Raw genomic sequence first — 16,852 nt, forward strand, 5'->3', positions numbered from 1 at the left:
CAGAAGAACCACCTAGCTTACTCAAGATTTAAGAGAAATAGAACTTTAAGTCAATAATAAAGCTATAATAAATAATACAATACTGTATATTTAAAAGTTTCTAAAAGTCAATCTTAAAAGTTTTCATTTTATTAAAAAAAAAGCATTCAGAAATGGTTATTGTATTTTTATTCTAAAGATTTTATCCATTTATTTCAGAGAGAGAAAGAGAGAGAGCATGCGTTGGTGCAGGAGCAGGGATCATGACCTGAGCCGAAGGCAGATGTTTAACCAACTGAGCCACCCAGCACCCGAAAAATGCTATTGTTTTAAGCCACTGAATTTTGGAGTCATTTGCTACCCAGCAATAGTTAACAATGACACACTGATCTTCAAAAAAGTGACACGATTTAGATTAGAGGTGAATACTGAATCACACCTGTATAACTTCAAAGCTTGTGCTCTTTCCATACACTGCATGGGATATAAATAATATGGACATGTTTAGACCAAAGTAGTATAGTTACTCCAAAGAGGGAGGAGTAACTTTGATTGACATGATTAAGAAAGCTATTATAAGGAAGATAATTCTTTGGATTGCACCCTTAATAGAGAAGGAGGCTTGCATTTGAAAATGAGCTAAGGTCTAAAAGCAAGAAGGTGAAAATCATGTTCAAAGAATGGCCAATGAGGCTGTTACCCACAAAGTACAGTTGGCAGAAAAAAGCATTGGGAGATAATGCCCCAAGAGTGGTTTTTATTCATGCTAGGTTTTTTTGTGCATTCAGATGAAAATTTCAATGGAAAGAAATTGTTATTACTTTATAAGCAAAAATAGTAAATTGGTTGGGTGTTTTGATTACTTGGATTATAATTTCATAATTTCAAATTAAAATATACAAATGTCAAAGCATTATTTATTATAAAAAATTGGTGTTTGGAGGAGAAAATATACTTACCCTTTTAAATGACTCAATATAACTGAAAGGTCATAGATGTTAGAGAGACAATACTGGATGTGAAATTCAGTTTAGTCATCTACTGCCTGGACCTGGACAAGACACTTAGCATCTCTGAGTCCTCGTTTTATAACCAGCAGAATGGAGACAATGAATATCTATTTCATAGGATTTCTGGGAAAATTAGATATAAGGTATATAGAAATGTCTAACACACAGTAGGCACTTGGTAGACAGTAGCTATTTTTACAAAAATCAACATTTAATACATTAAAAAAAAAAATCCCCTTAGAATCAAAGTTTCAATAGTGACCTTAAAGATGGATACAACCATGACTAAGTTCAGTGGTGCTCTGAAGTGCAGTAATTCTTCATATTTTACTGATACAATTTTTTAGATTATATGTCAAATAGAAATATTTATGCTATTATGCAATTATGGGGAATGTAGAAACTCATCTCAATCCCTACTTCCTCTACAAGATGAAATGCAGAATGATACAGATTATGTTCCAACATCAGAAAATATTGAATTAGTGATTTTGTGGTAAGAATAAAATGTAAAATGAATCCCTACCAAACACAGTTGAGGGGTGCCTGGGTGGCTCAGTGGTTGAGTGTTTGCTTTTGGCTCAGTTCATGATCCCGGGGTCCTGGGATTGAGTCCTTTATTGATTGGGGTCCCTGCAGAGAGCCTGCTTCTCCCTCTGCCTACGTCTCTGCCTCTCTCTGTGTCTCTCATGAATAAATAAATAAAATCTTAAAAACAAACAAACAAAAACACAGTTGAATATGGACCAGCACATTGGGAAAGGGTAAATTAGGGGTGGGATCATTTTCCCCTCAGAGGTTTATCAACTGCCCTTGTAAACTCGTCATTGTTTTAAGAGTCTTTATGTCAGGGAGCTACATCTAGAAGGGGATGATGAATCCTCACACCTACAGTCACATATGAAACAAAACTAGTATGACTATTTATTAAAGAAGTAAAATCCAATGCTCTTTTTACAACTATTAACAAATATGTGCGAGTGAGTTTGTGTTGAAACTGGGCACTAATGCACACTGGTGAGAGTATAAACTGTAGTTATCTTTTGAAAACAAAATAGCAAAAACTTGGAGAATTTTCAGGTTTTTTGACCTGCTGTTGCTATTGGTAACACCGTGTTATTTTATGGAAAAAGTAAAAATCACATGCAAAAGGACTCATTGCTGACTTATTCATAACAGTGAAAAACCTGAAAGCAGTTTAATGTCTAAAACTGAGAAATGGTTCAGTAAATAACAGAATATCAATTTGTAAGCTAGAAACCATCCATTAAAAAGTACTATGAAGAATAGCAACATATAAAAATGTCTATAACATCATGTCAAGTGAAAAAAAAAACATTAAAATCTACACTATATTTCCAAACACATAAAATTGTTTTCCCATGATCCAGGAAACACAAAATATGAAAACAAAGGATTTGTTGGTGAGATGAAATTGCAAGAGATCTTTCTTTCTTTCTTTCTTTCTTTCTTTCTTTCTTTCTTTCTTTTCTTTCTTTCTTTCTTCTTTCTTTCATATTGGTCTAATGCTTCTAGTGCTACAAACAGAAGACAGAATTAGAAATTAATAATATGGAACTAATTACTCTTATGTTAGATCTTGAAGGCACCTACAGGTTGATTGTTTACAGTTTACCAATATCAGTGTAATTTCCTATATCCAGAAATGCTTCACATCCTTTCTTCAACAGATTCAATTAAGTGTTCTTGTAGCTGTAAATTGACATCAACCTGAAATAAATACTGTAAGCATAATAGACTGGAATTTATGCAGTCTGCGTTGTGTAGAATTTAGAATGAATGATAAGACAATTACTCACCAGTTCCTCAACACTTCACTACATCTTGGACTGGGAAAAAGGAAAAAACAAATTCTTGAAAATGGTATTTTCAGTGTCTATGGGTTATGTTTTGAAAAAATGAGAACACTTCTTTTTCCCAACAATAATAGCTGTATGAATCTTAGCTAATTACATCATTCACATTCCACATTAAGTTATACAATTCTTTATAAGAAATATGGAGCTCTTTCTTTTTCTATCCACATCACAGAAAGAACCATCATAATACTGGACATTTGAAAGAATCATTTTTGTGTGCTGAATGCTGATTTTTAGGAGATTTCGATCCGAAAGCTAGCATTAACTTTTGAAAGAGATATTACCTGCTTTGAGCTTCAATGATCTTATTTATAAGCTAATAGTAATTTTTCCCTTCCCTCTGTGTCTCAGGTAAAGTTATAACAAACTATAAATTAATGAAAAGAAATGCAAATTCACTCAAAAATATAAAATGATAAAATTGCATTTGCTACTCCTGAGGGAGGTATTAATAAATATTTAAAATATTCATTACAAAAAGAAAAAATTACTATCTTTCTATTCTGTGTATCAATTCCTTGGTCATTCAACAAATATTTATTTGGGGCCTACTGTCATTGGGCTAGATGCACGGAATACAACCATAAAAATGACAAAGATCTTCTTCCACAGTCCAATAGGAAAGGCAGACAAGTGAACAGGCAATAACAGTATAATTTGATACATTTTATGGTAGGGCACTATGGCAGTGCTATGGATTGAATGTTCCTGTGCTCTCAAAATTCATATGTTGACACCCTAATCACTAATGTGATGGGATTTTGAGGTAGGTCCTTTAGGAAGTAATTAGGCTGCATTCAGTCATAGGAGTAGAGACCCCATGACGTGAGCTAGAACTAAGATAGAAATTGGTACTGAGAAGTGGGGGCGGGGGGGGGGGTCCACTCTAACAAATACCTACAAATGTGGAAGTGGCTTTGGAAGTGGATAATGGGCAGAGGTTGTAGAGTTTTGAGGTGAATGCTAGCAAAATCCAATATTGCTGTAAAAAGATTTTTATAAGTAATTCTGGTGAGGGCTCAGAATAGAAAGAGGAAAACTGTAAAGAAAGCTTCTGGGGATCCCTGGGTGGCTCAGTGGTTTGGCATCTGCCTTTGGCCCAGGGCGTGATCCTGGAGACCGGGTATTGAGTCCCACGTCCGGCTCCCTGCATGGAGCCTGCTTCTCCCTCTGCCTCTCTCTCTCTGTTTCTCTCTGTCTCTCATTGATAAATAAATAAAATCTTAAAAAAAAAGCTTCCATCTTCTTAAAATACATTAATAATCACATACTGAATGCTGGTGGAAATACAGATGGTAAAGGCCATTTCGATGAGGTCTCAGACATGTGACTGGACAATGCAGAAAAGATAATCCCCATTAGAAAGTAGCAAAGAACTTGTTTGAATTGTGTTTGTGTCCTAGTCTTTTCTGGAAGACAGAACTTGCAAGCAGTAAGATCGGATTTTTAGCTGAGATTTCTAAGCAAAATATTGAAGGAGTGGCTTGGTTCTTCCTGACTACTTATGTTAAAATATGACAGGAGAGAGATAAATTGAAGATGGAATTGTTTAGCAATAAAGAAATCAGAACTTGGAGCTTTGTAAAATTCTCAGCCTGTCCATATCGCAAAAAATGAGAACACCAAGGTTGTCCTTTTTGTATGGAGATTAAGTTTGAGCATAAACCACAGATCTTATTAGCCATCTCAAAGGAGGACGAGAATAGGGAATGATTACACCAAAAGATACTGCCAGTTTGCATTTAGGAGAACAGAGAAAGTGGGATGAAATGAAGGAAGGTTGCCCAGATTCTTAGACCCTACAGGACTGGACCCTAAAGCGATTTGGCTGTGTGTGTGAACTTGTCCTTCAAGAAAAGAGAAGAAGGACCCCAAGGATGATCCAGATATCATCCTGGTGACCACCTCAACAGGCCAGATAGCTTCCAACCAAATTCTTGTTGCCACTCCAGTGGGTCTGAAAGTCAGACCTTCAAACCAAAGAGGATTATTTTTGAGCTGTAAGGCTGAATGGAGTTTGCTTTGCTGGGTTTTGGACTTAGTTGAAACCTGTCACTCCTTTCTTCCTTTTGGAATGGGAATGTCTATCCTATACCTGCCCATCATTGCTGGTATTTTGAAATATGATTGACATCTATATATAAATCTTGTATCCTATGACCTTGTTAAACTCACTCAGTTATTGGAGCTATTTTTGTAGATTCTTTGGAATTTTCTAAATAGACAAACATGTCCTCTGTGAATACAATTTTTCTATCCAATCTACTAGTCTTTTACTTCTCTTTTCTTTATTGTGCTAGTCAGTACTTATAGTTCCATGTTGATTAGGGGTAATAAGATACATCCTTGCCTTCTCAATCTTAGAGGAAAAGCATTCAGTCTCTCACCATTAAGAAGGATGGTAGCTATAGGTTTATATTTTGATGTTGTTTATTCTGTTAAGGAAAGTCCTTTCTATTCCTAGTTTTTTTGTTGAATGATAAAGTTTGGCAAATGATTTTTCTACATCTATTGAGATAATTGCATAGGTTTTTAAATTTAGTCTGTTAATATGGTCACTTAATTGTACAAAATGTATCCTTTTTATGTATTTTTACGGATATTTCATATATTGTTAGATTTGCTAATGTTTTATAGCTGGTTTAGCAGCTCTGATGCTGGAATTTGTACTGGGGCAATAAGACCCCAGTCTGATCCAGTCTGATTTTTGGTTTTCCATTTAAAAAAATTAAGAGGTGGCTATTAAGATTTTTTTTATTTCTCATAATCCAGTAATGCTTTAAAAAGCATATACATACATACACACACATATACATACATACAATACCTATTTGTTTAGTATTTAGAAGGCCCTTCAGAATATCTTAACTCCACAGAGTTATAAACAGAAGTCACCTGATCATTTGAGCTAGAAGTACACACTCTGCCACATTTTAATAAGAAGAAAACTGAGAATAAGGGTGATATGTAATCTGCTCACAACCACATAGCTAGGAAGTGTTATACGTAGGAAGAATTGTCTGCACCAAACTCCATGCTGTTTCCAAAAAACCATACTCTCATCTTCAGTAGGTTACATATAATGGGAAATATGAGGTCTTATAAAATTTTTTGTTCTTGTATGTGTTTTCATATTATCTTATTTTCAGGAAACCAATTGTTGATTTTATTAGGAAATCAGAATATTTTATTGTCTGAGCACTCAACCATAGCTTTTACTTTTACCTCTGCTAATCTCTCCTTTATACCAACTACATTTTAGATTTGCAAGAGCAAGAGTTTCTACTTCTTTGTCAGGATCCCATGGCTCCTGTATTCTGGTTGTAATCATTTATGAGTTCAGCAATTAGAGAATCTAGATTTGGTTTCATCAAACCTATCTTGAAATCACAGCGAGTACTTTTCTGTAATTGGAGTACATTAACATTAAATACATTAATTTGAAGGCTAGGATGAAAGACTTTTATGCAAAGTTTTTTCTTCTCATACCCATTTTGTCATTCAGACATTTTGAGCATGTTGTATTATTGCGTGCTGTTTTTTTAAAGTAATAAAAATCCACACCTAATTTGACATGATTTCTTTGGCAGTTAATAAGAACACATTATACAGTTTAATGAATCTGCAAACTAAATAATGGTTGTAGTGGGTGTGAAAATAGGGATATTTAAATGCATAAGGAAATTTAGCACACATCCCAGTGGCCATGTAAATAGACTTCTGATTCTTTTATAAATTGCAAACACTTTCTTGTGCAGAAACACAGTGAAAAATATAGTCCTGCATCCATACATAGAGCTCATTATCATACCTCAGAATGTTTACTGCATGCCTATTATCCACTTAAAAGCTCCATTAAAACAGCTACTCTGTTTCAGCAGCAGCTAAACAAGTCAAAAACGAAGCCTCATTTGTCACTATTTATCCCCAGAGATTAGAGACAGCTGTATTGATGAGGTGTATTTAAGATCACATCTTCAGTTATTTTGATAAAAAGCTTTCAAATATGACCTTGTGTCATATAGAATCAGTATTCAAAAGCTCATTATCAGCACAAATTCTAGAATAGACAGACCCAAGAGGAATGTACATGAAGAAAAATGATTGTGAGTAATGGACATTTGGTAGATGGTACTGTTGACTTACTTTAAGAAACTTAAGCCTTTTGGTGTAATAGGTATTATTATTTATTACAATGCATGTGCAAGGATATCTAAAATGTTCGATGCTTTACATGAAAGTAAAATAATTAACAGGACAATACATTACTGAAAAACAGAAATGAGCTCCAGCTTAGGGCCAAGTAAAGAAACCATAACACAGAAGCTACTGACATTCAGAATGTGTCATACAAACAACAATGCATTTTGAAGCCCCTGGTTTTAAAAGTCTGTGATAATCTCTTCTCTTCGTTTGGCCCCATCTATCCTTTATTTAGACACCAATGACCATTTTTTACAATTGCTGCGCTGCTCCTAAATGGGCAGATGGTAGCAGTATTCACAGACATAAACACAGAATGTGTTAGGTTAAGCTTTTAAAATGAATATGAAAAGAATGACTAGACATACAGAGATCAAATAACTATTTGCAGGATCTTTGGATGAATGACATGAGATGAACTGTGTGGTGTCTATTTAGGTGAGCTTAGATCCAACCCCTATGTGTGCACCTGTGCTTTCACATGTTTAAACATAAAATGTATTACTATCTTGATCTATTCCTTACATCTTTATGCAAATATACTTACAGGGAATTCATTTTTTTATAATAAATTTATTTTTTATTGGTGTTCAATTTACCAACATACAGAATAACACCCAGTGCTCATCCTGTCAAGTGCCTCTCTCAGTGCCCGTCACCTATTCACCCCCACCCTCCGCCCTCCTCCCCTTCCACCACCCCTAGTTCATTTCCCAGAGTTAGGAGTCTTTATGTTCTGTCTCCCTTTCTGATATTTCCCAACATTTCTTCTCCCTTCCCTTATATTCCCTTTCACTATTATTTATATTCCCAAAATGAATGAGAACATATAATGTTTGTCCTTCTCTGATTGACTTACTTCACTCAGCATAATACCCTCCAGTTCCATCCACGTCAAAGCAAATGGTGGGTATTTGTTGTTTCTAATGGCTGAGGAATATTCCATTATATACATAGACCACATCTTCTTTATCCATTCATCTTTCGATGGACACCAAGGCTACTTCCACAGTTTGGCTATTGTGGACATGGCTGCTAGAAATATCGGGGTGCAAGTGTCCTGGCGTTTCATTGCATCTGTATCTTTGGGGTAAATCCCCAACAGTGCAATTGCTGGGTCGTAGGGCAGGTCTATTTTGAACTCTTTGAGGAACCTCCACACAGTTTTCCAGAGTGGCTGCACCAGTTCACATTCCCACCAACAGTGTAAGAGGGTTCCCTTTTCTCCGCATCCTCTCCAACATTTGTGGTTTCCTGCCTTGTTAATTTTCCCCATTCTCGCTGGTGTGAGGTGGTATCTCATTGTGGCTTTGATTTGTATTTCCCTGATGGCAAGTGATGCGGAGCATTTTTCATGTGCATGTTGGCCATGTCTATGTCTTCCTCTGTGAGATTTCTCTTCATGTCTTTTGCCCATTTCATGATTGGATTGTTGGTTTCTTTGGTGTTGAGCTTAATAAGTTCTTTATAGATCTTGGAAACTAGCCCTTTATCTGATATGTCATTTGCAAATATCTTCTCCCATTCTGTAGGTTGTCTTTGAGTTTTGTTGACTGTGTCCTTTGCTGTGCAAAAGCTTATCTTGATGAAGTCCCAATAGTTCATTTTTGCTTTTGTTTCTTTTGCCTTCGTGGATGTATCTTGCAAGAAGTTACTGTGGCCGAGTTCAAAAAGGGTGTTGCCTGTGTTCTCCTCTAGGATTTTGATGGAATCTTGTCTCACATTTAGATCTTTCATCCATTTTGAGTTTATCTTTGTGTCTGGTGCAAGAGAGTGGTCTAGTTTTATTCTTCTGCATGTGGATGTCCAATTTTCCCAGCACCATTTATTGAAGAGACTGTCTTTCTTCCAATGGATAGTCTTTCCTCCTTTATCGAATATTAGTTGACCATAAAGTTCAGGGTCCACTTCTGGGTTCTCTGTTCTGTTCCACTGATCTATGTGTCTGTTTTTGTGCCAGTACCACACTGTCTTGATGACCACAGCTTTGTAGTACGACCTGAAATCTGGCATTGTGATGCCCCCAGCTATGGTTTTCTTCTTTAAAATTCCCCTGGCTATTCGGGGTCTTTTCTGATTCCATACAAATCTTAAAATAATTTGTTCTAACTCTCTGAAGAAAGTCCATGGTATTTTGATAGGGATTGCATTAAACGTGTAAATTGCCCTGGGTAACATTGACATTTTCACAATATTAATTCTGCCAATCCATGAGCATGGAATATTTTTCCATCTCTTTGTGTCTTCCTCAATTTCTTTCAGAAGTGTTCTATAGTTTTTAGGGTATAGATCCTTTACCTCTTTGGTTAGGTTTATTCCTAGGTATCTTATGCTTTCGGGTGCAATTGTAAATGGGATTGACTCCTTAATTTCTCTTTCTTCAGTCTCATTGTTAGTGTATAGAAATGCCATTGATTTCTGGGCATTGATTTTGTATCCTGCCACACTGCCAAATTGCTCTATGAGTTCTAGCAATCTTGGGGTGGAGGCTTTTGGGTTTTCTTTTTTTTTTTTATGATGTAGAGTATCATGTCATCGGCGAAGAGGGAGAGTTTGACTTCTTCTTTGCCAATTTGAATGCCTTTAATGTCTTTTTGTTGTCTGATTGCTGAGGCGAGGACTTCCAGTACTATGTTGAATAGCAGTGGTGATAGTGCACATCCCTGTCTTCTTCCTGATCTTAGGGGAAAGGCTCCCAGTGCTTCCCCATTGAGAATTATATTTGCTGTGGGCTTTTCGTAGATGGCTTTTAAGATGTCCAGCAAAGTTCCCTCTATCCCTACACTCTGAAGAGTTTTGATCAGGAATGGATGCTGTATTTTGTCAAATGCTTTCTCTGCATCTAATGAACCATATCATATGGTTCTTGGTTTTTCTCTTGCTGATATGATGAATCACATTGATTGTTTTACGAGTGTTGAACCAGCCTTGTGTCCGGGATAAATCCTACTTGGTCATGGTGAATAATTTTCTTAATGTATTGTTGGATCCTATTAGCTGGTATCTTGTTGAGAATTTTTGCATCCATGTTCATCAGGGATATTGGTCTGTAATTCTCCTTTTTGGTGGGGTCTTTGTCTGGTTTTGGAATTAAGGTGATGCTGGCCTCATAGAATGAATTTGGAAGTACTCCATCTCTTTCTATCTTTCCAAACAGCTTTAGTAGAATAGGTATGGTTTCTTCTTTAAACGTTTGATAGAATTCCCCTGGGAAGCCATCTGGCCCTGGACTTTTGTGTCTTGGGAGGTTTTTGATGACTGCTTCAATTTCCTCCTTATGGGGAATTCAATACACATATTTTTCAGCAGTATAAAAACTTTTCCAGAATGAGGGTTGAAAGAACCTTCCTAAAAATAAAGAGATGCATATCATTGTTTAACCTTTGTATTTACGTGTTTCTATCTCTTTATTTACTTATTTTTAAATCTGGAAGAAATCTACCATCTTACTATTTCTTGACTTCTGGATGCAGCAGATATTGGTTGTCTGTAAACCGTGATCCTTAGCCACACACCTTTCCTCCATTAAATAAGCCTGACTCTATTTGGTAGGTCACAAGCTAAGTTCATAAAATTAAGCGTAAGTAGTCTAAGCTAAACATTTCCCTATGTTAATGAATGGTGAAGGATTAAATAAGTGACCTGGTTCTGGCCAATAAAGTGTTTGGAATGGTTGGGTTCCTGCAAGAAAATTTGCAGCCTGATAAAAGGAAAGAAGGCAAGATGTCTTTTTCCTACTTTACAGGGGCTTTGTGTGGACCTTATGCAGGAAGCCATGTTGAAGCAATGATACTATCTTGTCTCTTCTGTGCTAGCGCTGTGGACAGATTGGAGGAAAGAGGATGCATTAATGAGTAAAAGGTTGTTATCAGAGTCTGAGCCAAAGAAATGGCAGTGGTGATAGAATAGAGGGCTCCAGAGACACTGGAGAAGTAAAATGGACAGAAATTGGTGATGGATTTGATATGAGTGAGAAAGTAGGAGTTGTTGAAGAGGACATGAGATTTCTGGCTTGGAAACCAAGGAGTGGTAGTTCTCTTAAACAGGATGATAAAGATGAGATTTAATAGGCCTTTAAATGTCAAGGTAGTGTTATCTAAAAATAGTGAAGGAGGGATCTCAGTGCAGATTAGATCACAAGTACTAAAACTAGAGCTATAAATTTAGAATCATTGGTTTATAAATATTAGTAAAAGTCATGGATATAAGTGTGGTTAAAAGAAATGGGAAGCTCCTCTAAATAATTCTTCATGATAATTCCTTCCCACTTGTTACTTATTTTCTATCTTTGAGTGTTGAAAAACCTAATCCATTTCTCATATATCCATCTGCTATTGAATATCTTTTTCACTTGTAAACCTTATAGGCACCTCAAAAACAGAATATCTAAAATCAAGTTTGTATCTTTACCAAATCTAAACCCTCTTCTCTACTTTTTATCTTCCAGAAAAATAAAAGATCCTCCCAATCACAGAATTTGTGAGTCCTTTAGAATTCTGGTTTTTATTTAGTTATTCTAGACTTAATCAGTTGTTCTATTTTGTTAATGTGTCTTCAGGCTTATCACTTTTTCTCCATTTCATTGGCTATTTTAGCTAATAAACATAGCATTAATTAACTGGATTATGGAGATAGTCTCCAAATCAACTTCTAGTTTTGGCCCTTCTAATTTGTTCCCCGTCCCAGTTTTTGTTGGACTGGAAAACTTAAAGTGCAAAGCTAATTGTGAAATCTCTCTGCTTAAAATCTGTCTGTGGACATTACTGTCATTCAGGGTAAAATTTAAATTTCTTAGCTTGGTATACCAGACCGGTGTCTGGTATACTAATATATATATTGTATTAGTATTCTAATGCTGCCATGAAAGATTACTACATATTTAGTGGCTTAAAACAACACAAACTTATTGTCTTATAATTTCTGAATGTCAAAAGTTCAAAATGGGTTAGTAGGGCACATTTCTTCTGGAGGCTCAAGGGAGAATCTGTTTCCTTGGCTTTTTTGACTTCTGGAGGCCAAGTTTATTGCACAGTCCTCCATCTTCAAAGCCAGAAGTGTGCTTTCTTCAAATCTTGATTCTTTCTGACATTCCCTTCTTTACCTTTTAACTGCCTTGGGATTCAATTAGACCCACCCGACTAGCCTAGGATAATCCCCTCATCTGAAGATCCTTAACTTAATTATATCTGCAAAATATCTTTTGCCATGTAAGGTATTATATTCTGGGAATTAATATGGGAATGAGTAACAGCCAACAGGCACATGAAAAGATGCTCATCATCACTTATCATCAGGGAAATACAATAAAAAACTACAATGAGATATCACCTCATACCTGTCAAATGGCAAAAATAAAAAATTCAAGAAACAAGTGTTGGTGAGGCTGTGGAGAAAATGGAACTCTTGCACTGTTGGTAGGAATGCAAACTGGTGCAGACACTGTGGAAAACAGTATGGATGCTTCTCAAAAAGCTAAAAAGAGAACTACCTTATGATCCAGCAATTGCACTACTAGGTATTTACACAAGGAATACAAAAACACTAATTCAAAAGGATACATGCACCCCTATGTTTATAGCAGCATTATTACATTATTACAATAACCAAGATATTATTACATTATTACAATAGCCAAGATATGAAAGCAGCCCAAGTGTTCATCAACTAATGAGTGGGTAAAGAAGATATTGTATATATACACAATGGAATATTATTCAGCCATCAAAAAGAATGAACTCTTGTCATTTGCAACAACATGGAGCTATAGTATATAAGGCTAAGTGAGATAAGGCAGTCAGAGAAAGGCAAATACCATATGATTTTACTCATACATGGAATTTAAGAAACAAAGCAAACAAGCAAAAGGAAAAAAATGAGAGAGGGAAAGAGACAAAGGAAGAAACATACTCTTAATTATAGGGAACAAACTGATGATTGGGGGGGAGGGAATGCATTTAAATAGGGATTAGGAGAGCACTTGTGAAGGGCACAGGGTGATGTATAGAAGTTTTGATGTACACCTGAGATAAATATAATGCTATATGTTAACTGGAATTAAAATAAAAACTTGAAATAAATTTTAAAATAGTACATAAATAAATAATATGGGCATGACAATATTCTGCTTACCACAAATACACCTTCCAGTGGCTTTGGAAAACTTTTCCTGGAATCCCATTCCCTTAATTCCTGTTTCACTTAACTTCAGGTGTTTCTAAGATAGAATGCTCAACTTCAGGTTTCAATCCCTTTCCTTGTGGAAAATCACCCACAGCCAACACAGAAAAAGACACAGAAACACATATTCTGGAAAATATCTGTAAGCTAAAACATATGAACATGGAAATGGATGTGGAATAAGCACCTCACTTAACAAAATGAAAATTTTCAAATCTAAGAGGCTGCAGAGAGAGATACTATGACAACGAGATGATTATCTTCTCCATAGCATTCTGGAAAGGCCTAAAGAATTAGAAGCATCACTTACCACAAAGGGTCAGGAGGGATAAAGGGGATGGGGTAAAGGAACATGAGAGACCTGCCTGAAAATGTACAAGAACAGCACCTATTGCTTCCTCCACACCCTGCAGGAGACATGGAAATACTGTTACTAAAGAAAGAGAACCATGGCGTCTCTGGATCAGTGTAGGGGTCTAACAACAGAAAAGAGTTTAAGCCAAGCATAAACAACTAAATTGCCTTGTTCAGTTGTTTAGCAGATGCTAGAGCTAATTTGGGCATAGACACAACTGATCAGCTCTGTGTAAGCCTGGCCCATTCACACTCCTCTAATTTCACCAGTGTCCCAGTCAGTAATTCCCCCCAGTCTTTGGTTTGTAAGTTTCCTTTTAGAATAAAAATTTTGTGAAGAAAGAAAAATTGGTATGAATAACTACTTGTAGAAAAACTCATTCACTGGATCTCTATACTAAAGGGTAATGTTACATACAATCACATCAAAGAGCCAAACACAAAAACTAAAAGCATCACGCTGATTACTAGGAAAAACACTAAAGACGTGTTTTTCCAATTCTTTTTCGAACAGTTCCATGTGAAGTAGATAGATAGGGAGGACTTCTGGCTGAAGCAGAGGCAGAACCATAATTGGAGGGAGGAACCCAGCCATATAATATCCATAAGAGATGCCACTTAGTACTTGTAATTATTAAGATAAAAAGATGTCAGAGTTTGCAGAGTGAAACAGGCAATGGAAACATCAGTGGTCAGACAAGAAAGCCCTTGCAGCAAGTCATCACAGGGTGGTAACTTTTTATGTGTTTGCTCCTTCGCCCGCTAAAGGCACAGGGTTCCATCAAAGAATTGCTTTACAAGGCTATGGCTCCCCTGCTGTGCTGTAGTCTGCAACGGGGCTCTGTAGCAGCTGGTTTAAATAAAACCCACTAGGTGCTTTTTCTTTTCAAACAACTCTATAAAACCTGGAATTGCTTGATGTTGAGATTTACCATTGAGCTTTTGACATTTTTATCTGATGGTGTTGCTTCATCACCAGTGAATCTGCTGTTGGCAAACCTCATTAATTGGGTAGAAGCATAGTTAGTGACAAATCTAAATTATTGAATATTTTTTAAAAACCACTTGTTTTACTTTTAAGGAAACTAGATGATAGAATGTGAACATATAGTTTAAGAGAATGTTTTGGGGAAATAGTTTCAATGAATAAATAAAAACTATTGTAATTAGCCTATTATCCCAGGTATTTACATGGAAACGATGCTTCTAAAAAACTTGAGGTTGCCTGAAAGTAATTTCTTCTTTGAATTAGTTATAAACTTCAAGCATTCTGTTCACAATGGTTTTCCTCTATTAATTTGCTTAACAAACCATTTCTTCATCATCAGCACAAAGGTAAACAGCAACGTAATTAAGAAAGTTTCTGAATTACGGTGATCTACATAAGTGAATTTCATTTTGCCAAGGTGACGCAGGTATAAACTTGATGTCAGAAGTGGACATGGGCTGTCGCTGAACCCATGTCTGTTTGATCATCCAAGAACTAGCATATGTATCAGTTCTATCTAGAGGATATCTTGCTTGTAAGACTGTCCACGACACACAAAGGACAGTGTCCACATCTAAAGCTTTTGTACCTCATAGTTCCATCTAGTGTCAGAGGAGAATTCTGTGACGTATTGGGGCAGAAGCGTGAGTTCCCAGGGAAAGCAGACTCTTGAGTTTAGTAGTGATACTAAGGGCACTATTGAGTGAGTGGGAGCTGCCAAATAGAATCAGCTCCTGTAACAGATGCTCTCGGTTGAAAGAAGTAAATGCAAAACTGTAAGAGAAATAACTTTTCAGCACAGAAGCCTCGAGGCCCTTGAGGATAGATGATGCCAGAAAAATGTGAGATTATTGTGCCTGCCAGAGTATATTAATACTATAAATATAGCTAATTTCCTGAGGAACAAGATCCTTGAAAATGTACCAGATGTATGATGCTGAATATCAAGTCAAACAGCAGAGACAGAATGGTAAGCAAGCATCGATTCCTGCCCTTTCTCTTCCTCAGGGTAGTGAAACATGACTGGGATCTCTCATTGGATTCGAGTGGGTCCCACGCTAAACACATTAATTTTTTTCCTGATGTTTCTTTCCTTCTCTTTTCAGAATCTCCATCTTCATTAAAGTTAGAGAGAGCCATCCAGTAGTTCAAGAGCTGAACGGTAAGGTTCATTCTTTCATTCACCAAATGCTTATTAAACAACTGAAGCGCTGGGCACTGTCCTGAGCCCCTTAAGATACATTAGTGAACAAACCAGACAAACATTCCTGCCTTCCTGGAACTTATATGCTAGTGAAGATGAGTAGTATCGATGGTAAACAATAAACACAACAAATGGATCATTTTTTAAAAATATTTTATTTATTTATTAATGAGAGACAGAGAAAGAGAGAGACAGAGGCAGAGGGAGAAGCAGGCTCCATGCAGGGAGCCCGATGCAGGACTTGATCCCGGGTCTCCAGGATAGGCCCTGGGCTGAAGGCCACGCTAAACCGCTGAGCCACCTGGGCTGCCCAACAAATGAATAATTTATGTAGTGTGTTCATGATTGCTGTGGAATACAGGTAGATCAAGTAAGGGGGGGGGCAGTCAGGATTGTGGTAAGGAATAGCCGGGAAGGATGGAATGCAACTTTAAACTGGGTGGTCAAGGTAGACTGAGATTGAACAAAACTCAACGGTACTTCCTGCTTCTCTTCCTCACCACATCTAGTGGAGTTAAATTCTAACCATCCTTCAATGCCCTGTTCAGAAGTCACCTCCTTTGTAATGTCTCCCTGAGTTCCTCAATATTCCATAAACATTCTTTCCTTTACATTCCCACATGTGGCTGGTATTGTTGCTCTCCCCAAATCCCTCTGAGTAGCAGACAGGTCCTATGCTCCTGCATATATGCAGTCTGACAGCTCCATGCCTCAAGTGCTTGCATCACTGACTCTGTGCCTTAGGGCATTCCAGTGCTTAGAGCGAAAAGAAGCCCAGAAGTGCTGGGATTTAACATCCCTCAGGGATTATCCTCAAACAAGGAGAGAAGAGAGTGAGTGGGTAAAGACTCCAGCTTCCCTATCTGCTAGTCGAGTAATTTTGAAGTGCATTCCACACAATTCCTCAGAGGCTCCCATTGGGATTAAGCATCAGTTGCTCATAGTGTCTGTTTATTAATGCACCATTTATAGATATCTTGCCCTTTTCTGTCTCCCTCTCTGCATTCTTTCACATGTGCTTTCTGCACTCAGCTTATAAATAACCTTTCCAACCCAA

At 36.8% G+C, this 16,852-nt stretch overlaps 1 long non-coding RNA gene across 3 annotated transcripts in view; it reads right to left on the bottom strand.

Annotated features, from left to right (window-relative positions):
• Window positions 1–1,608: 1,608 nt before the first annotated feature.
• Window positions 1,609–16,852, bottom strand: part of LOC121496018 — a 122,799-nt gene continuing 107,555 nt past the window's right edge. For 2 of the 3 annotated variants that reach the window (XR_005989089.1, XR_005989088.1), the window contains one exon: window positions 1,609–2,527. This is a non-coding gene — a long non-coding RNA (uncharacterized LOC121496018). Of the gene's footprint in view, window positions 2,528–10,261; window positions 10,421–16,852 lie in introns of those variants that run through there. The other variant, XR_005989087.1, reaches the window with a different exon arrangement.

This window comes from Vulpes lagopus, chromosome 7 (assembly GCF_018345385.1).
Source record: "Vulpes lagopus strain Blue_001 chromosome 7, ASM1834538v1, whole genome shotgun sequence".
Lineage (NCBI taxonomy): Eukaryota > Metazoa > Chordata > Mammalia > Carnivora > Canidae > Vulpes > Vulpes lagopus.